The sequence below is a fragment of the Lynx canadensis genome, chromosome C2 (genome assembly GCF_007474595.2).
Source record: "Lynx canadensis isolate LIC74 chromosome C2, mLynCan4.pri.v2, whole genome shotgun sequence".
Taxonomy (NCBI): domain Eukaryota; kingdom Metazoa; phylum Chordata; class Mammalia; order Carnivora; family Felidae; genus Lynx; species Lynx canadensis.
In genome coordinates this window covers 20,309,321-20,331,795 of record NC_044311.2, presented here as the reverse complement: position 1 = coordinate 20,331,795, position 22,475 = coordinate 20,309,321, and positions in this window count along the sequence as shown.

The window sequence follows — 22,475 nt, the reverse complement described above, 5'->3', positions numbered from 1 at the left end:
ATTTATGAGACAAGGATAGTAGAAGGCAATTATGCGACATGACAATTTCATTCATAAGCTTTGTGGAAAAAATCTTCAACAAGGGATGAATAAGAAAACTCAGTAGGGTACTTTAAAATATGTAAATTATTACAAACAAGTTGATTTTGTCCCAAAAATGTAAGGTTAGTTCAAGTAAAAATTAAATATGATTATAATATATTGGAAAATTATTAAGCATTTTATAATTTAAAAATATTTGATCATAGAAACAAAAACAAACCAAAATAACACCCAACCTACTAAACATTGAGAACATTATTTTTACCAATAGAAGTCACTTAATATATATATATATATATATATATATATGAACAAATATATATGTATCATGTATGCATCCGATATAATATTTAAAAATAAAATGTGAAATCCATTCCCTTTAAAATTGGAAATAAGATCTTAAATACAGAAAAGAGAGGAGTGGTTGCCAGAGGGGAGGTGAGTGGGGAAATGGGAAAAAAAAAAGGAAAGAAAAATTAATCAGAAGAATGAGGAAAATGCAATGGGAAATTTGGCTGAAGATTTGAATGAGCACTTCAAGGAAGATGAGAAAAATTATCACCATGCTTGAGAAAAGATGTCCAATTTCGTTGGTGATAAGGAAAAGTTAAAATCACAAGACAATGCCACTGCACACTCACCAGGCTGTGAAAAAGTAAGACATTAGCTAAACTTAAGTGTTGGTGAATCAAGAGGGAGCTTCATACTTTGCCGGTAGGCATGTTTATTTGTACAGCCGTTTTGCAAAAACAATTTGTCATTTTAATGAGAAAAATTAAAAATGCATAATCGTATAACCCAGTGATTCTATTCCTAGGTATATAATCTAGAGAAACTCATGCAAAGCTATAACAGATGACCTGAACAAGAAAGCTGACTGGCATTAATTATTAAGAGAGCAAACTCTGGAAAGAAGCTTCGGTAAAGTCTCTTAGTGAAGTAAGGTGTACCCACAGATTGGAGAAGAACAGGACTGGGAAAGAACCAAGGTGGCATGCACCAACATGGAGGAATCTCAAAAATATAGCATTGAGTGAAAAAAGTAAGTGACAAAAGACTACAGGTGGAATCTTACACTTACAGAAAGATCAAAAACAAACCGCCAAAACTGCATAAAATATTGTCTAGAGATAGGTGCGTATGTTACAAAGCTGTAAACAAAAGAAATGGATCACTCAAAATTCAGAAGAGTAGTTACCTGGGAAGATAGCAAGAAGAGAAGGCGTTTGTAATCAAAAAGGGTGACACAAGAGACTTCAAAGATATTGTAATTTTCTACTTTTCAAGCCTCAGAGGGGATATACAGGTGTCTTTATTGTCATATTTATACTGTATATGTGCATTACACACCTTGTTTGGCATTAATGATATGCTGCATAAAAACCTTCAAAGACTGTATAAATAGAGACTAGGTAGGAATTTCAACACCATAGTTGATATGGTTGCTTATTCTGACCAAATATGTTGTTATACAAATTAGTAACATACCAATTCAGACAACTTAAAGGTTTGAATCATTGTACCCAAATCTTCATTATAATAACTTCCTGAATATTGGCAGTTCCTATTTGTATCCTAAAGGTTGGCTTACTGGACTTGAACTCATTACATGTCCCATACCTATGTGCCCTCTTCTATGCCCCCAAACACACACGATGTGTATGTAGTATATAAACACATTTTGTTTTAATTCACTTCTCTTTTCATCAGACATTACAGGCTCTCTCTGGGGATGAAGTCAAGCGTTGCTATGTTCAGATGAATTTTCTGGCCCAAGGAGATAATTCTGCACACAGTCAATAGCAATATCCCAGAAGTGAGCCAGAAAACTCAACCAGTGAAATAAAATTCAATAGCAATATCAGAGCAGAAAACTCCTTAACCACAGAGGGTATGTTTTCCAAAGAACACACCAGTAAATGCAAATGGAGCACGTAATACCCACATATGATCCAAGCTGATTATGCCACTTTGTCAGGTAAGGTGGCAAGAGAAAAAAAAATGCTGCCTCTGTAACTCCCAAGGGTCTCCGTTGCTTAAGTTTACTGAAAGTCAATTTATGTTAATGGATTGCACAGGGCCGTACATCAAACCCGGGGTGAAGTTGTCACTTTATTGAGAAATCATTAAATTATTACACTATTTAATGATGCATGAAAGCAAAATGCAATTGTGAAGAAAAGCATTTTGGGTACAGACTGTGCTTTGTAGTAATGCAAAACAGTGCATTTCTGTCAGTTCCCCGAACACAGGATGGCCATCTGTGCAAACCTAAAACTGAAAGTTGATGACAAAAGGTGACTAATGAAAACACGACTCCTTTCAAAATTCATTATATCGCAGTGCAATGTGCCACCAGAGGCCATAAGACTTCGGAGCAAATCAGCAAAGACTTGCCCCTCACGTTGAAATTAACATTATATTCAAGACAAAATATCCAAGGCTTTGACAATTTTTATTTAAAAACTATATAGCAATGGTGTTTTTATAAAAACAACTGCTGGGGCAAGAAAAAAGTCCATTTATCCAAATAAAACATTTGTCAATATACAGGAGTATAATGTAATAATATGTATACTTATGAAAGTTGTTGATATAAAAAATCAATAAATAACAATATTTTCTTCTTTAACCCTAAAGGCACATGCATGCCTGTACGTGTACATACACATTTACACATACCTTCACATGCATGTATGTTTGTATCTACACTTCACTGGATACTATATTCTTTTCTTTTATTTTATTTTATTTTAAGTAGGCTCTACTCCCAGCACAGGGCTCAGCGTGGGGCTTGAACTCACAACCCTGAGATCAAGACCTTGGCTGAGATCAAGAGTCAGATGCTTAACCAACTGAGCCATGCAGGTGCCCCTCGAGATCCTATATTCTTATGTATCCTGACCACCATACACACACACACACACACACACACACCAATATATAGTTATTTATTGCATCTGTATAACTATATATGTATAGTTGTGTAGTCATATGTATAGCCTAATTTTTCTCTTACGAACTTGATACAGATTGGGGTTAAAACTAAGTAGAAAATGAAATGAGACAAATGATTCCACTTGGTAGTGTCATCAACATGAGAGTTCCAGTATGTGGAAAATATTAGCTATGGGTGAAAATGGACAAGTTTAGTATCTTAATAAATAATTTAGAGAATTTAAGGCAAAACCCAGAAATTGATCTAAAATTTCCAGCTGAGAAGACTCAGTGGTTGTTTTTACACTATAAGGAAATGGTGAAGAAAATGCTGACTTACTCCTTTGCACCATAATGTTGATTGTAACCATATTATGATAATGTGGCATTTCAAACAAAATTATTTCCATTTAAAATGGTATCTATAAATGCCTTTTTAGGAAATTAATATATTCAGGTTTTAAGATAGTATAGAGACCCCCATATCATTTAAACAGTGACCCAATTGTCTATTTGAGATTCTTCAAGGTTCATAAGCAACAGTTTCACATAGGTCATTTATAAAGAAACACTTTCTTCTAATATTTACATTTTTCCCCTGTCAGTATTTAATAAGTGCACACACTAATGCAAACAAGAATGAGACACATTTCCCCTCTAAATAATGTTCTAAAATGACAAGCACTCCGAACTGGAATGTCAAAAGGAAGCTGGGGTCCACGTGAAACTCCCACAAGCTCCATGAAGTGTGCATCAAACTCACGTATCATTTCCTTTCTCATCTACAGCACTTATTGTCAGAATTATTTCACCACTTGAATGAACACTATTTTGAATTCTCCTCAAATTACTTCCAGTGTTTGTGGTTTGTCTCTCTACATGAGTCAAATTACTTTTAATTTCAAGAAACAAAATTTGAAACTAAAATTGGTGAAACCTTTTATATTGTTTGCAAATAGCAAACAGTGAACAGTTAGGTTGTTCCAGGGTTGTGTCAGTGGCTTATAAACCTCTTGAAAGACCTAGGCTCTTTATTTTTGCTCTGCATTTCTCAATCCATTACCATTATCTTGCCTCATGGCCACAAAATGGCTGCAGCAATTTTGCAGCAATTCAAACACCAAGTTTTTGCAGTGCGACATTTAAGAACAAGTCAGGGGAAAGGAGAGTGGGAACAGTAGAATGAGATAACCTTGCCCATCTCTCTCTCTCTCTCTCTCTCTCAAATCATGCAGGTTAATTTTTCTCATAAACTCTGCAGCAGAGTTTCCTTTTCTTTATTTGATCAGAAGTAGGTCACATGATCATTTAGAGAAGCAAATGAAGTTGGGGCAATCGATATCTGGTCTTTGTCATCGCTGTCATGTAAGACTCATTCTACCAATAAGAAGATGGGAGAAGAGAATGCCTGGTGGGTGGGAAACCACAGTGGCTACTGCAATCTCCCAACCTGGCTTTTGTGTACGACTGGTAGCACACAACTTATGTTTTCAGCAAAGCAGCCTGTTCGGTGCTGGTAGCTCAACAGTCCCCTTAAAGTTCCCCTACATGGCACTAGTCAGAAGAAATATTTGATAGGGCACACAGGCAGCCATAGAGTTATCGGCGTCTAAACAGAGGTGAGGGTTAAGGAGAGATTCAGGTAGCAGGTTCACTTGTAAGATATTCCCTTTCTTCAGAAAGTATATGGGATGTAGGTAACTGTTGTCACCGTTCAGACCGGCAGAGAAATAAGCAAGGCTGGGTCATACACAACAGCCACTTGGCAGAACATGACCTGTAATGGGGGTGGGGGATGTACTCCCTACGTTCCAGAATTTTACAAACAGATTCACACAGTAATGAAGACTCTGTTGATGATTAAACAACTTCAGGAATAAAGCCAGAGAATTCTCTGCAATTAGTACACAGAGAAGAAAGGAGAGGATTGACCAAGAATCAGAAAATTGACAGAAAGCCCTTCTGCAGGACAAGGGTATAGGTGGTCTCAGCTGAGGTCAACTCCTGGACATACCTGAATGAAACAGTGATGGCTTCAAGGTCAAAGTGCCTGAGCACAGAACTTGGCCCAGCTGTCTGCTCAACTATACAGCTTGTATCAACTCAACTTCGCTGTGCTTCTGTTTCCACATCTCAAAGTGAGGACTGTAATAATACTCCCCTCATATAGTTATTGTGATAACAAAATTAGGTAACACATGTGACATGCTTTGAACACTGACACACTGTAAATATTCAATTCTTGTTAGGTTCTGTCACCACCAGTGGTACTTTTAAGCCACACTTGACTCAGGGATTGATAGTCTTACAGGAAGAGATTTGAAAGCAAGCCCACAACCTCCCTGAATATTGTTTATTGTATATTCCCGGATCTTTAAATAGGCTGTTGTGCGAACTATGCGTAAACTCATGCACGCACACATATACATATGCATATCTGCTTGTACAAACGGATCATTCTAAGCCTTTTGTAGGTTTCAGAGTCCTGACTTACAAGGACCTCCTGACTACGTCAAATATTTTTAAGAGATTAACAAGCACTTGTGGGCAAACAGTACCCCTTAGCCTGGTTTATGTTTACTTGTGTCTCAAGATGACGCATGCTACACTAGATCATAGAAGTCACTTGTTGAACTAAATTCACACACTAAGTAATTTATATTTCATCCAGATTTTATATAGGAAGGAGATCAGTAATCATACCAACAGCCACCTTATTATGTTAATATACTGGAGTGTCTCTAGTTTGAAGAATTACAAGTACTCTTGGAATGCTGAAGGATGACAAATTATAAAAAGAGTAATTCTCCCAGGAGCTACAACTCCAGAAAAGAAGTCTTCGAAATGTGCATGACATTTGGCTCTTCATTCAAATGCAATTTCTGATTCTTTTGAAGTTTGCCTTCCATTAGTTAAATATATAGTGCAGGAAGAAACACATGAAATCTGTAGCATATGTTTCTCTCTCTATTCAAAGAGCATTGGTAAAGGGCTCAACGTATTGAAGGCAATTAATCTTCAACTTATTTACCTGGATAAATGCCATTATGAGTCAGCTGTATTGGATATTAAGAAAAACTGGACTTAACAGTTTATTCATTTTCTTCTCATTACCCTTTTTCTCTTTCCTACCTTTTACTAACAACTGAGCCTATGGAAATACCATGTCGATAAACTAATCAGAAATATAAACCATAAATGAACACTATGCGTTTTACAAAGAAACGAATCTATGTGTACCCGAGTTGATTATAATTTCTAAAAACTAGAGCTATATTTCCTACACAAAATATTCCTTTAAGCTAATGTTCATCTGTGCCGAAAAAGTTTGTGGCCATGTTGTCACATATATTCATCCCACACATGCTGTCTCCAAAGGTCACTTCCAAGGGGGACAGTCTGATAGGTGTGCTCACGGATAGCTTTCAGTAAACCATCAAGTTGGCAAGGGTCATATTAAAACACCTTCGGAATGATATAATCAACATATGTATGACTGTGTTTTGTTGTAGAGAAATAGGCATGAAGGGGGGGGGATTTTATTGTTTTTAACAGCAAATAGGGCTTATGATTATAGTCTTGCCAATTATAGTCTAAATCACTTCATTCGTGTCTTCTCATAAGGCAATTTTGGCATGTGGTTTACCGTTGTTTGTTTTACAAAGATGTACTGACTCTTCACTACGTGTCAGGCAGGTGTGGACAGGATGGATTCAGTAGGGAACAAAGCAACATGTGAATCAGTATCCTGTTGCTGCCCTGATAAATTACCACAAACTTAGTGGCTTTCAGCAATACAAATTTATCATCTTACAGTTATGCAAGTCATCAGTCTGAAATTAGTTTTACTGGACTAAATGCAAGGTGCTGTCAAGGTGGGTGCTTTTTGGAGACACAAGAAGAATATAATTTCCTTGCCTTTTCCAGAATCTAGAGGCCACCTGCATTCTTTACTTCATTGCCCTTTTCTCCATCTTCAAAGCACATCATTCCAACCTTCGGTTCTCTCCTTACATCTCCTCTTACTGACTTCGACCTTCTTACCTCCCTCTTAAAAAGGCCCTTGTGATTACACTGGATCTGCTTGGATAATCCGGAAAAACCTTCCATCTCAAGATCCTTAATTTAATCACATGGTTAAAGCCCCCTTGCCATGTAAGGAAACGTATTTACAGTTTCTGAGGATTAGGATGTTGACATCTGTGTGGGTTGGATGTTATTCCATACCAGGTATCTCCTCTTATGAAGTTTATCTTCTAGAGGAAAGACAACAAATATGTATCCAAATCAGCAAAATGTGTTATTTCAGGAGTGAATCTGTATGATAAAAAAAATTAAATGAACAACAAGCCTCTGAGGTATGAAGCTTCAGATCTAAGTGATGAGAGAAGGAAAGAACTTTCTAGGTGGAAGGAACACCAAGTGCAGAGACCCACCATTAGTCACAATCTAAGGCATCGGGGCCAGAAAAAGGCGATTGTAGTGGCTTAGAAGGACAATGGCAGGACACTCAGTCAGAGAGGAAGGTTGTGCCTTGACCAAGTAGGTCTCTGTAGGTTGTAGGAAAAAGCTTGAATTTCATTCAAAATAGAAGGCAAAACAAAGGAGAGTTTTAATCAAAGGGAAGGCATGATGTGGTTTATCTTTTGAGGAGATAACTTTGTTGCTTAAAAATGTGGACCACAGAGGGTCAAGCTGGTGGCAGTGGGATGGGTCGGGAGGAGAGGTTGCAATAGCCCAGTAGGTTGCAACGGTGCTTTGGATTAGAGTTTCCGTGGGTGAGATGCTAGGAAGTTATTGGAATATATTTTAGAATATATGTAGAAGAGCTCCAAAAATGTTTGCATTTAAACCTCTGTTTACTCTAGCAAAAATGCAATCTTATATCCACCAAACTGACAGTGTCTCCTCCACACATACATAACAGGCATGAGTATTTGGGGATTGTTTTCTAGCTCATTGTGTCCAGCAGTTGATCGAACTGATATGTGATTAACTGAGTTGATCAGCTGTTTGGCTGAATTGATTGGATTGATCTGTTATGTTAACAGTGTTGATGCAGCTGTCACCGTTTCTTGGGGATCCTAGACTCTAAGTTCTTTTGTATAAAACTACTAGCAATAACCTTAGCTGATATCCTCTTGGATACAATGCCTCTACATATAATCTGTACTGATGGCTGATTGATGTCAATTCAACTCTGTAGCCCAAACTATATTTGCTTAGCCACTCTTACTCAGTGTTTGTTTGCTTTCCTTCTTCATTTCTCTGCCCTGTCTGTCTAGGATGAGGTGAACTCTGGCCAGCATCTTGCTCAATGTCTTTATTAGCAGACTTGCGGGATGTGCCCGTCAAATTTTAAGTAGGTGTTTTATGTTTGCGATTTCTTTTCCTTAGCAAATATTTGTGTCTGGAAATTTTGCTTGCAGTGTACAAAGAAACCTTGTCTTCTTGGAAAGAAAACAACATCAGCAGGTCCATATTTGTCATTGCCTTGGGATATACAGAAATCCTGGGATTATTTGGAGGAAAATATTCATGTTACTGATCTAATTTATCATCAGAGTGCATTTGGCGGATGTCGTGTCATAAATTGGCTTTAAAAACTGACATATAATATTCTGTTAAAAAAACGAGTATTTTGGTTTCAAGAGTAAAGTTTTATAAAACTAAACATGTCAGATTCCAGGACTTCAGAATTTATGTACCATAGTGAGACTGGAGATGGAATCTAAGCACGAAAGGAAATGTTTTCTTGACATTTCTTTTCAAAACAAATCAACACTCGGGGTTGCTTTTAAAAGCACAATTCAATAACTGTGTAAAAACATTTTGCTTAAAAATTTCTTCTCCTTTGCTACCTGGAATGCCCTTTCTCTTATGTTCTATAATTTCCTTAAAAATTTAACTCACTTGTGGTGGGGAGGAACACAATCATACCTACCTCACAGGATGCTAGGATAAAGAGTATATACGCAAAGTCATGGGGCAGACATAGCTGGTACTCAGAACTTTTATGTATTTCATTTTATTTCTACATTCCTTCAGCCCTTTTATAATCAATTCACTGGCAAACTGCTCTTGATGAATGAGCCCTGGACTAGGAATAAGAAAACTTCAGTGCTGTTCCAAGCTAGTAGTAGTATTTGAATTTAAACCCAGACCTTTCTGTGCTCAGTTCAGAGGGCACCTATTCCAATTCGCTACTCATTTGTTCAATAAATATTTACTGAGCTTCACTCTGGTTCAAATCAACTCCATTGTACCCACGAACACAACCTTCAGGAACAAAGGCAGTCGGAAGCCCCACTACCTTCTAACCATTGGAGAGGTGCACCCCTTTCGCTTCTTTGTAATGCAAACTTGCACAGAACTGCTTCCCAGGCCACGGTTCCAACAAGGAACTGAAACGGAATCTGATCAATTCTGGATTTTTATGGTGGGTTTCAACACATACAATTTCAACTATGTTATCTTAGTGATATATTTAATATTGCATAACCCTGCACTCATACCAAAATAACCTACAGTTTAAAAATACTAAAGGAAGCTTACATGCACATGTTCATACTTGAACATCTTGTGGGAAACAGGGTTGGAAATGTGCTTTTAAAATATAAACATTTTGACATTAAAGTGAACTCTCCCTTTAACTAGCATGGATATCATTTTTCCAGATTTAGTTATAAAAACATTGAAAATCAACCCAATCGGTTTTCTAGACAGTGTTGTTAAATAATTTATCTTTTGCTTGTTTGTCTTTTCTTCTCTTTCAAGCCCGTGTATTTAATTTTTTCTTTTGATTAAATTTTATAATATTGAATATGTTAATAAATCACATCTTATTTGATTCTTTTTCTTTACATTTGCATTCATTTAAAACTGGCCCAATATACACATGAAAAATAATTACAGCATTTTTCTTTAATGTAACAAATCTTACAGCAAATCAACTCCTCTCTATAATGTTGTCTGCATTTTAGCATTTTGTATGTCAGACTCATTCACATTCTGTCAGGGCTTTATGATAAATAATAAACATTGCTTTCAAGAAATAATTTGAAAACCACTGGTGCTCAGTCCCTACCTCTGAGGAGAAATAACCTCACATTTCATAGAATGTTTGCATTCACAGGGATTAGAAAAGCCAGTGACCTCTCATGAGCTGAGAAATTTACAATACGGGAAGGTGCTCTCCCTTTGCTAAGAGACGCTCCCAAAACTTAGAAATTATAGCTGCCCCAGACAACATTCTGTGTAATGGGTCACATACTTTTGAAGCTTTGTTTATTCATCTTCACCCTTGTGGATGGGCCCAGTGATAAAATGGGCCGAACAGTCAGGTGGTGTAATGCCTAGCATTGGGGCATTTGAATGGAAACTGTCAGTGTTTTACAGGTGTGATTATTTGCCACCTGGTGTGGAATTGGACTAGATAACATTTCAGGTCCTTCCCAACCTGGAGATGATCTGATTCTATGAATTCCTTTGCTCCCTTTTGTATCCTCTGTTTCCCACCCACAACAAGGAAAAGATTAATGCAAAAGATATTCAGTTATGTTACTGACTTCACTTAAGGGCGTCCCTGTGGTCAAAAACTTTCTCATGAGGAATCTGAATATTTTATATAAAACCCATCTCACTTCCTCAGCTATGCTCTTCACTCACAGCCTCTTTTCAGTGGTAAGACACACTCTATCAGAACCAGGACACTTTCTACCCTCATATCCTGACTAACTCGTCCATTCAACAAATGTTTATTGGGTACATACTATACCAGACTTTGGGTTGTGTTGGTTACCAGGAACATAGCAGAGATCAGGATAAACAGGAATTCACTTATCACTGATTTTTCTTTTAATCAGATTTTTGGCCTGGTATGTTTAGTGGGATAAAAGGTGACCCCAGTGATATGTCCATATCTTAGTCTTTGGAACCTGTGATTATTATGTTATGTGACAAAAGATGTGACTAAATTAAGGGTCTTGAGAGGAGGAGTTTATCTTGTATTATCCAGGTGGGCTATATAACAATCCCATCTATCCTTATAATAGAGAAGCAGGGGGTGGGGGGAGGTTCAACACTACACATAGTGGAGAAGACGATGTGAAGACTGAGCAGACAGGAATGTGACTACAAGCCAAGGAATGTTTTTGAATATGCTAGCCAATAGTCATTTAATAAATTACATAAAAGATAAAGTTATTTTAAAGGAGTTCTTCAATTGAAAATATGCGCAAGTCACTTTAGATTTACTTTTGTGGTGATAATGAAAGACATACAAAATCTTTTATGTACGGGGGCACCTGGCTGGCTCAGTCAGTTGACTCTTGGTTTCAGCTCAGGTTATGATCTCATGGTGCGTGAGCTGAAGCCCCACATTGGGTTCCACACTGATAGTATGGAGACTGCTTGGGATTCTCTCTCTCTCTCCCCACCCCCGCTTCTTGCTTACTCTCTCACTACCCCTCCCCATTGGCTCTTCTCTCTCTCTCTCTCTCTCTGTCTCTCTCTCTCTCTGTCTCTCAAGATAGATAAATAAATTAAAGAAAATCTTTTATGTATTTGTGATTTTTGATAGCCATAACAAAAAATTATTTGAAAAAGACAATAAAGGAAAGGTGTATAGGTTGCTTTATAACATTAAAGTTCCATTGCATTTCATACACGTATCAGTGCCTGAAGTAGATATTGATGTTTGGTTACTAGACAGCCATTTTTTTTTCTTTTCTGAACTATGCTAGCTGTGTTCAAATGGCCACACAGCCCATGAAACTCACAGCTGACGCCACCTTCTCATCTTGGGCTCTACCCTCTTTACAAAGGATTGACTCTGGAATGAACATATGCCACAATTTGACAGATGAGACACAAAGGACTCACTTATTGAGGACTGCTGAAAAAGTTATTTTTTGCTTATCTGGAAGAGGGTTGAGGAAAGTTCTCTTTCTTCTACCCAATGTGAATAAGAAAGAATGCAACTGTTGCCATCCTATGACATTTTAGGAGGAAGGGGGCACTTGCAGTCCTGATCATTTGAATCAGCCAACATTGAGGTTCATCCTACTTTAGACTTCCCATTTAAGCAAGCTAATTCAAAGTCCCATTTTTCAAAAGGCAACTTTGAATTATACTTTCTGTTACTTGCACATATCCTTGCACATATCCTAGCAAATGGCTCTGCCTGTTCACTGGTCTAATATGAACACTTATTATCTATAATTAAGTTATTATTTAAATTCGAATTTAATAAAGGTAGTAACGTATGTGAGAATTAACCAGAAAACAAGAGATGCTCAATAGCTAAGAAGGAAAGATAAAAAGTAGTGAAGATAATTATAGTTTGCATTTTTTTAGGTGTGGGATAAAGAAGCAAAAAAAGATGTAGTTCTTAGTACTAAATAGATTCTGTGAGACTATATAGCAAATGGCTTATGATCCTTCCATTGTAAAATTTGCTTAGAATAGGCTTTCCCTCTAGAAAGTTGTTAAAATAGCATATGTTGCCTCCAAAATTCTCCAGCTGGATAATGTTTCCTGCTGAACTACTCTTAGCCCTCCCAGAAATGTGGTAAACATGAAGTGATTTGGAGGTTGAATCAAAGTCAGATTATTTTTAAAAATACCTACACCAAATACATAAGTTCACTAAGGCAAAAGGTAAAAGTAATAAATATTAGCATATGGTCTAATAGGAAAAGCTAAAAAACATGGGGAAATAGTCATGCAGTCTACAGCAAGAAAGGTTTTATACGTTATTTGGAAAGCTTCTTGCTTGGTAAAGCAGAAATTATACTTGAAACTATATTGTTACAGGAAAGAAGACTTGTTTTTCCTTTCTTCCATTTGTAAGTAATGATGTGTCATTTCCAGAAAATATAAGAAAATTCTTCTAGACCTAACAATTATTGTTTCTCTAACCAAATGCCTCCTTAAATTTGGTTTCCTGATATTTTATTACATAATCCTACAACAGCTGTAGAAGCAAGGTCTATTAATGGATTCTGAATATGATTTAGGAAAGAAACTTATAGGGTACTTTAGGAACACCTTTTTGAGGGAGGGTGGCAAGGGAGCCAAGTCTATGGATCCTGGGAGCCTGCAAAGGTCAGGCAGGTAAGGACAAATGCACCTAGCCTTCTTACTTATATATTTATTGATCTATTCTCAACGACACGGTCAAAATAAGACCTTTTGGAGAAATGTGCCAATGATGGAAGCACATAGAAAGGAAAAACATGATCTTTTAGGACGAATGCTATTAGTCACTTGCTCTTCCAGCTCTTCAAAAACAGCTTTGATCTCTAAACAAAACAAGTTATTGCAAGGAAGTACCAAAGGAGAAACATGAATATGGAGTTTTTAGAGTCATGTTGTCAGTTGTTATCATCCAATGCTTAATCCGTGAGCTACTACTCTCTCGCTTTCTCTCCTCCCCTCATTCTTCCCTGAGCCACATCTAGGACTTAGGTACCTTTACACATCTCCATTGAACTGTGACGACTGTGAATGGAGCTGGAGGAAGTCAGTTGGGCGTGTTCATTTATGGGTTGACAAACATCGCCACGGGATAGAACATATGATAGCAGTCTAGAAAGAAAATGCTCAAATCTGTATTCTAGACCATGAGTTGACAAGCTTTTACTACAAAGACCCAGGTGGTCAACCTTTTAGATATTGCGCGCAGCCTCTGTCACAACCATTCAACTCTGCCATTGAAGTGAAAATGTAACCCTGGACTACAATGTAAATGAAAATATGTAAATGAAGGGGCATTTCTGTGTTCCCATAAAACTTTATTTATGGACGCTGATATTTGAATTACATAAAATTTTCATATATCCTGAAATGTTAGAATTCTTTTGATTTTTCTCTCTCAACTACTTAAGAAATGTAAAAAAGCATTCTTAGCCCACAGGCATATGAAAACGTGGTGGCAGATTTGGCTCCTGGGCGAGAAGTGGCGGACCTCCTTACTCTAGAACCACTCCATCTTCGATTTCTTAGAAAGGGGAAAACCAGGAGGTATCATCCAGCTTATTCCAGGCTTCTTCTCCCCATTCCGTGAGCTAATCGTGTTGCAGAATGAGAAATCATTATGTAAGGACATGAAACTTGTTAGAAGAGCAATTTGCGATGGTTTCATGAAAGACTTGTAAGAAATGTCCAACTATCTTTATAGTCCCATAAAGTAGAGAGCCTTTCACATGTCACAAACATTGGAACGACAGAACCAAAAGTTAATAAAAACAGTTAAGTGAAACTATTTTTTTAAGGTTTGTTTTCAGGTATCTTCCTACAGGCTTTCTTTCAGCCTCTAATGCAGAGAAACACCTTCTGGCTATTGACAGCCTATGTTTGGCTTCTTTCAGTTACCTATTGGTGTGAAATACACACTCCAAATCTAATGTCTCCAAACCATAATAACTTTTTATGTCTAGCAATATGGTGGCTTGGCTATGGAGTTCTGGTCTTGCCTGGGCTTATTCATGTAATTGTGTTTAGCTGATACGTAGATAGGGTTCTGGACTTACCTGGGACAGCTGGCATAGGTAGGCTTCTCTCTCCACATCCCAGCCCTCTTCATAGTATGTGGGCTGAGGGAAGTATTCTAAATGAGCATAGGTTAAAGCTGAAAAACCTCTTGAAGCCCAGGACCCAGAATTTGCATGGCATCATTTTCTCCACATTGTATTGTTCAAAGCAAGTCAGAATTCTAGCCTAGATTCAATAGAGAATTTATGGACAACAAACAACCTACCATAGCACATTTGTCTCAGGACTTGTGGAATCTATGAAGCCAAATTATCCCTTTTATTTAGAAGCATTTGGATTTTCATAACTGTATATTAAGAGAAAAAAACCTTAAAAATACAGTTACAATGCTTAATGAAGAGATTTCAGAACAACACAAATGAATGCAATTTATAAGACTAGTGTTATTATGAAATGGGTTTGTGTTGGCTCTTGTCATTTTGATAAAATGGAAAATCCAAGGAGACCGCACTGTGGAGACAGTGCAGAGGATGAACACAGTGCAAAAGATTAAAATGGTAGGGAGATTCTCAAATATGTCAGGGACAGGCTCAGGACAGGCACTTGGAGGATTTGGGAGAAACGACGCCACGCATGGTGGTATAGATTGTAGAGACAAAAGTGTGAGAATGCTTTGGTCATGGTCACAGAACTGTGGAGCAGGAAGAGCTCCCAGAAGTTGTCATATGGAACTTAGGCATAAGTCAACAAGTCCACAATAAAGTGGCCAGACTCCCGTGTTAGAGTGTTTTTAGTTCAGATTTAAGACCTTCTTTGTCTAGACCAACATCTTTACAATCTGCAAGACACATTTCCTTCCCTTTTCCTTTTTTTCTTTTTTGAGAGAGAGAGAGAGAGACAGAGAGAGAGAGAGAGAGAGAGAATGCAAGTGGGGGAGAGGGGAAGAAGGAGAAGGGGGGAGAGAATCTTAAGCAGGGTCCATGCCCAACACAGAGCCCAATACCAGGCTCAATCTCAGGACCATGAGATCATGACCTGCGCTGAAATCAAAAGTCAGACGCTTAACCAACTGAGCCACCCAGGCACCTCCTGCAAGGAACATTTTCGAATGTCGCTAGGAAACAACTGGGGCTCTGAGTGGCAATAAAGTGGTGGGAAGGAGAGACTTAGCCAGGTTATGATACTGCTGCAGGATGGCAACCTGACCCTATCTACTACAGGGTCTTAATGCTTACTGCTTAAGTCAACTCCACCCAGAAAGGTCTTAGCAGTAACTTGTTTCTTCAAATCTAAGATGCTATCTACTTTAAGTTGCATCCTTATTTACATACTATATAAATTATTATATATTATATAATTTTTATATTCTTATATTTTTATAGAATCTAAGTAAGTATATACTAACTAAAGTACATATAATTATAAGCTGCCACTAATGGCTAAGATGCATCCTTTCTGCTTTCAAAGATAAATTATGAGAAAACATGCTTTTTAGAGGTAATGGAATTGACTAGTAATAATGAAAATAGCATGGACTAAGCAATAAGCATGGGAACATGCTAAGAATTTTTCATATTTTTCATCAATGCTCATTACACTCTACAAAGGACTTTCTATTATTGTAATTCCTATTATATGAACAAGGCAACTGAATCTAAAGAGATTAAGCCACCTGTTCAAGGTCACATAGCTAGTAAATACAAAGCTAAGTTCTATCCTTGGTCTAACTCCAAAACTTGAACTCTTAATCACTAATCCATATGGCTTTTCCTGCAAATTGGTCACAGACATGGGGCAAGGTACTGTTCAATGAACCCTCGCAAAAACAAACACGTTAAAACAAATTAAGACTTCAAAGATCTGAAATTAAAACAGAAAAGCTGTGGGCCAGTGGGATCATATTCACTTTCCCACCACTCAGAGGGCAGAGTAAGGAATCTGACCATTAGGTAAAAGGCAGAGGGGTTTCTGGTCCACACATCCCTATGTAGACATTTCATTTCCTCCTTTTGTATAACCTAGTAGTGCTCAAGATTTAGCAGGCCTAAGAATATATATATATATATATATATATATATATATATATATATTCCTAAAAGTTCTCTACCTTCTGAGCAACTATGAGAACTTTTCAGAGAAGTTTTGTCTTTATCCAATGTTGGCAGACAAATGTATCCAGGATTTGATAACCCTTAAGCTGGTTACGACTGCTTCCACATGAAAGCACCTAGCAGATGACAGTCTTCAGCGTTTGGTGATATTCCATTTAGTTCTAAGATTCTGTCACTACTTATTTGTTAACTTTTTGAATGTGGCAGAACCATCACTTTCTCTTCCACTCACTGTAGCTTGATAAATCATCCCGCAGGTCAGGTAGAATATCTAAATACCATGCTGGGGATGCTGAGATATATATAGTCCCTGACTTCAAAGAATTCGTGGTCTACAGGAAACCAAGAGTTGAACAAATGGCCATAACTGAGGTCAGGATAATTTGGCAACACATGTAATGAAGACATATCCCACCTAGGTTGGCCAATTTAGCTTTCCTGATAAGCTGACGCCCTTGCTGCATTTAGAGATATGGAAGAATGAGACGTTTAAGAATACGTAAAAATGAAAAAAAAAAGTATGTAGAAAGGAATCAAGATGAATGGTGCAAGTAAGAGAAGGAACGCAAGCCAAAGGGAAGGAGGCAAGGACCTTCAAGAGCAAAAATGACACCAATGATTCACACTACTCTGAAGCTTACATTTTTCACTAAACTATGTATCATGAGCATCCCTACAGATCAGTGATAAGAACTAATTCACTTTTTCTAATAGCTACATAGTAATCCCAAGACATGATGCAGATTATCCAACTATGCCTGTACTCTTGGACATCCAGATTATTTTCAGAATTTTGCTATTACAAATAGTGTTGTCATGAACATTCACTTATGTGTAATTGTATGCTTACCTGCTTTGATTTCTCCTAAGATCATATCTGCAATTTGATATTATTAAGTCAAAGCATATTTTATCAAAAAAAAAGTCAAACTGGTACATCAATTTATCTTCTCATCTAGCAGTGTAGGGACAGATATTATTAAATTTTGCTGATTTTATGAGCATAATAATAATAGATCACCATTGCAATTTGTACTATCTGAACCACTGATGAGGTTGAAAATATTTTCTTTTCTGTGATGAGCCTGTTTATATCATTGGGCATATCCCTGTTTTTTTGGTCATTTTAGGGCTTCTTTTGAATACTTAGAATATTAACTATTTTTCTTTCAAATTATACACGCTTTTTCTATTTTTTGTCTTTTGACTTTTTAATGATGACTTTGACTTTGGTGAAGTCATCTATGATGTATTTAGTTAAGACTATTTTTAATTTCATAAATGCATATGCATTCTTTGCTTTCATAAATTTTTTAGTTTCTGAGCTTCCTCTAGAAATCCTCCAATACCTCAAATTTATTCCATCACCTTTTACCATTTATAACATTAAATTTTTTGTTCACCTTCAAACTATTTATCATTTTAGCATTGCTTTATCTTTTAGGAAAAAGTGAAAGATAACTGGTTTTTAAATAAGTAATAATTAAATATATAATATTTTCTCACCTGTGCAGGTCAGCTGGGATCTGACAGACTAGCCAGTTAGAATATCATTCAGAATACTTGTTATTTTGGATGGATGTGTGAATAAGGAGTTGGGAGAGGAAGGTAATGTAGGAAGGTGAATGAATTTTATCCTGGAATCTGATTCCTGTCAGATATGATTTCTATTGCTTATGTGGATTTTCCTCCACATTATTTCCAGCAGTTATGAATTGAATTTGACCCCCCCCCCTTTTTTTGAAAAGCTGGGCAGCCATTGATAAGCATGAAGGATCGCTTAAAGCTCAACTTGGCTCACCAGAAGGTTCTTTGCGGCCATAGTGGATGCTCACTGTGATGCTTCTTTATGTTGATTTTGTTATTAGATCTTTAGAATGGTTGCTCACTTATTGGCCTAAGAACATGAATTGAAACCCAAAGGGTTGTTTTATAATTTTAAAACTTTTGAATGTGAAACAAAAGTCTTTTCTTGCTTAATTCAGCCTCATAGTCAATCCATCACCTCTTGAATGCCAAAATGGCATCGAAATACAGTACTTTTCAGCTTTGGTTATTTCTACATTTGATCTGCTGTCAAACAGCAGTTAAGCTGCTGCACAAGTATTATTTTGATAAGGCCATTTCTAAAGACAGAATTCAAAACAAGAACATTATAGTCTCCCCCATTAAGGTCAAATGAATAGTATTCTGCCAGACATTGTTGGGGCACTTCTGAAAATCTATTCTCTTTTAAATTGCACTGCATTATACTTTCCGAAGAATGTTTACTCCTTATTTGAAATTGTTTAGAGTAAAAGTTTCCCAGAACAGTTTCTGTAGAAGCTGGGTTGGCTTTTATTGGAAACTGGTTTATCCTAGAGAGTAGTTTTCTGGACAAATGCTAGAGGGTGATCAGAACAAGCCGAACGGGACCATCCTGTGTGGGGGAGCTCTGACCAGTTAGAAGATGGTATCAGAACAAACTCTTTGGTATGGGGAAGAGGGTTTCAGAACCAGGTGGAAACACTCAGGGACTCGATATTAATTCTTCTATCACTTTGAGTTTTGCTGGGGTCTTAAAATGGGCCAGCCAGAAAGATCACCAGTGTGGCATAAGTGGCCCAAGAGTTATCATGGCCCTTTGGGCTAAGTTTCAGCCAGGAAAAATGCAAGCCTGATGTCTGTTTTAGAAAAGTGGGCTCCAGGGATACAAAGTCACTTATGTTTCTCATATTCTATAATCCAGGCAAGTGAAAGGTAGACTCTGGTTGAAGGGTGATAACGACTGAAAACATTAATTTGTTAATTCGACTAAAGTTTATTGTGCCTTTAAAATATACAAGGCAATCTACTAGGCACTTCAGGAAATACAAAAATGAATAAAACCAACAAGTTATCAAATAGTGGACATACATTAAAGTCAGGATATAGCAAACAGGAATAATTAAGGAATTACCAATTTTGAAAAGGAAAGAAACCCCAGAAGATGGTATATTCTTACAGAAAGAGTTGTGCAGTATGGACTTTGACAGGTAGGAATAATTCCAAGAGTCCTGGGTGGAAATGGGAGGACTGGCACCTCCAAGGCCAGGGGGGAAAATTCATTCTAACTTTCTAGCTAGCATCAAGTCCATTCAAAGCATCATGCTTCCTGCTATGGGAACAAAGTTGCAACAGACATGAATCATGCAGGAAGGCACTCCAGTAGGGAGATAAGATACATTCACAAATACAGATGATACAAGATAGAAAGTAATGCATTACACTAGAAGCATATATAGATCCTCGTTCTGGGAATTGCGTTGGAATTTAGAGAGATACTCGGCATGAAAAGAAGCCAGAGCCAGGGGATTTGAAAATACATACATCTTATAGAATTTCACTATGGTATCTAATTCTAATCTTAAAAGAACCATGAGAGGTAGACAAAACAGGCTAAGATTTATTATTATCCCTGTTTCACAGATGGGGAAACTCAGTTAAAGAAGAGGGCTTTTGTTATTATTTTTGTTGTAGTTGTGTTTCACTCCTCAACAGTAGTTTCATAAATTTGTTCTTGCTAAAGGGAATTCACCCTGATGTGGGACCAGAGAATCAGTTGCTTTATTCCAGCCCATCAGCGGATTGGACATAACGGATGGTGCTTTTGGCATTTATCACTGACAACCTATATGTTGAAGTCGTCTGATGCTCAGTTTTCCCATGTCAAGTGGGAGGTAATAAAGCCTACTTGAAAAATCAAACAGGAAACCCTTTTAAAAGTGATACACAAAGTTGAGGTGTTAACTTGTGCATGGTAAACATTCAGTCCAAACTCAGTGTCAGGACATCGTTTTAAAAATTTACCCCAGTGAGGGGCATCTGGGTGGCTCAGTTGGTTAAGCATCCAACTTCAGCTCAGGTCACGTTCTCATGGTTCATGGGATCAAGCCCTGCACTGGGCCCTGCCTTGACAGTGTGGAGCCTGGTTGGGATTTTCTCTCTCTCCCTCTCTCTCTGTGCCCTCCCCACCCCACCCCCCCGCCACTCGTGCTTTCTCTCTCTCTCTCTCTCAAGAATAAACTTAAAAAGATTTTTATCCCAGTGAAAGATTTTTAATATCTGAAATATTTAGGCCTCTGAGGAACTTGTCATAATCAACAAAATTGCACTATCATCAAATTGTCCACATTCTACTGGGAACTAGTATTTTCATTTAGCTTGAAAGGCAAAAAAGATCAATTTTACTGTAATTTTATGGAGCTGACTTATTCAACTTCACAAACAGACAAACATCAGGGTATAGTTCCACTGTGACTACGCTTAGATAATTTAAGAGATCCAGATAGACTTTTGAATTGGTTTTATAGATGTTGGTTTCACTTATAGTACTATTGTACTTCTGACATTTTAAAATATGTGTTGATATACTACTAAACCATCAACAGGGACAAACAACAACGGCAAAAAGATCCAGAATTTGCTAATCTCTGACACACAGGTCTTAGTGTGACTTTGCAACTTTTTTCTTCCAGAGAATCACTTAGAGTTAAAATGTTGGAACTATCATTAGTCATTTACTTTTTGGTCCAGTTCATTGAAAATGCCAGATTACAGGTTGCATATCTGTACTGCAAATTTGCTGTCTGTTATACAACCCAGCTGATTAAAAACAAAGGCGAGGGGCACCTGGGTGGCTCATTGGTTAAGCATCTGACTCTTGATTTTGGCTCAGGTTATGACCTTACAGTCGTGAGATCGAGCTCTACACCAGGCTCCATGCTAAAGGCGCAGAGCCTGCTTGGGTTTCTCTTTCTCCCTCTCCCTCTGCCCCTCCCCTGCTCATGCACTCTCTCTCAAAATAAATAGATGAATAAAGTTAAAAAAATCAAGAAGAAAAGGAGGCTGGAGATTTAACTTTGCCTCTTGGCCATAGTTTTCGGCACAAAATGACTTCTGGTGTAATGGAATCTGAGAGACATGATAATTTTGGTTGTGCCACAAATTCATGCCTGAAAGCAACCAAGGACACAGTAGCTCCTGCAACTGGGGCTATCTTTTTCTCCATCTTCTCTTTCTGTACATCTCTTTTCAGTTATGAAATCTACTCTCGGAACTGATATGGAGATCTAAGTAAAAATTATTTTTTTCAGCATTACATTTTAGAAACATGAACTGAACAAACCCTGCCAGTTTCCATTAATCCAGATCACCTTCAGCATTACAGTCTCTTCCAGGAAGCATATGGGTTTTTTTTGTTTGTTTGTTTTTGTTTCTTATAGTCCTGTAAGTGCTCTCTGATGTATAAAGATACCCCTGGGGAGAAAAACCTTAATAACCTCAGCCACATTTGCCATATTATAACATCAGGATGTTCAGTGAAAGGGCTTAAAAGACTTGATTATTAGAGATGGAATTTTTGTGGTTCATGAGCGCTCTGATGAATCAACATCTTTGACTTTTAAGGGAGAGAGCTTGCCTGCAACTTCTGTATCAATGTCAGGGTAAGAAAATCCGCCTGGGTATAGAAAAATATTTGGAGATTCACACAGAAAGAGGCCAGTAGAGCAAAAATAAGTTAATCTTACTGATAAAGACCATGAAGTAGCTTTGCACAACACAGAAGGGCCCCAAAGCACGCTGACACTGACACCACGCTGCAGTTGTGATTTCTGGTGAACCGGCTAGTGACACACAGGGAAAACTTCTGCTCCTAAGTGAAAATGAACACGGAGGCCCTAGCAGCTTGGGCCATGGAAGTCAGGGAAAGAACTGCACATTAGCCTTTGTTGGGGACAGGCTACCTAGTTACAATTGCACAGCTGGTGAAACAGGCCAAGAATATTTGGAAAAAGTATTTGAGAAGCGACTCTCAGTTCTGGAGTGCTCTAGATGCTCAAACCTATTAATAGATCCTATAGCAATTCA